The following is a 1,063-nucleotide window of genomic DNA, read 5'->3' as shown; positions in this document are numbered from 1 at the left end:
ACCGATACCGATACGTAATATCGGATCGGTCCATCTCTAGTAACTACTGTAAATGTAAATTTCTGTGAAATCCCGTCAAAGCAAATTTATAGAAAATGCTGTTTCAGCAAGATGTAAAAAGTGCTTACAAAGACGATTCCTGTGAATCCTTTTACAGCTAATTACTTGCAAAATTTACAGCAACCTGTTTACAGTGTGTGACGCTTTCATGATGCTAAAAGTTTAATGGTTATATGTGGCTACAAAAAATTTGTTTTTTCACTTTAAAATAAAATAAATTTTAATCAGTATGGCTGTTATGCTTTAATGTCTGATATTGTGTGACAATCAATGTTTTTCTCCAAAAATGAGTGTTCATTTCATTAACCAATAATTGTCTTATTTTTTCTGACGAAAACAGGATAACTATGATCACATGTATTGACAGTTTTGTCAACGAATAAAAATGAGGTCGAATCAGAACTAATTGAGCTGTGTAGAAAATCGGGGCGAGTTTGGAAGTGATCAAATCAGAAGTAATTTCCTTGTTCAGAAAGGTTAGACAGGTGTTGTGCCAAACAGTGATCATCTGCAAGAAAGTGATTGCCACCCACGGGAGCGCGCACAGCTGCTTAAGGCTGTAGTGCCCAGATTACTTACAACTACTTCCGTGCAACTGATATAAGGTACGGTAAGCTGAACACAGCTTCAACTGTCTGTTTGTTGAAAAATAGTAACGCGACCGCACCGCATTTTCTTGTTAGTAAGGGTAACAGCGTTGTAATGATAGGAATAGTAATTAGTTAGATTACTCGTTACTGTAAAAAGTAATGCCATTAGTAACACCGTTACACTGTCATTCCCATCACTGGTACCAAGACATTGCCAGCATTAGACAGTAGTAGCGGGTTATTTGGACTTTCAGTATAATACTGTACAATAGTTAAAAAGCTACTGTCTGTAAACTGCCTGTGCACCAATCTTTTTTTTTTTTTGTTTTTACTTGTGAATCATTCAAATATAAAAACTGACTCAACAAAGAACAACTTTTAAATAGTATCTTAGGCACTTTTTTGCAAGCAGC

This window comes from Pundamilia nyererei, unplaced genomic scaffold (assembly GCF_000239375.1).
Source record: "Pundamilia nyererei isolate P.nyererei 1_Seehausen unplaced genomic scaffold, PunNye1.0 scaffold00037, whole genome shotgun sequence".
NCBI lineage: Eukaryota > Metazoa > Chordata > Actinopteri > Cichliformes > Cichlidae > Pundamilia > Pundamilia nyererei.
This window is presented reverse-complemented; position numbering follows the sequence as displayed.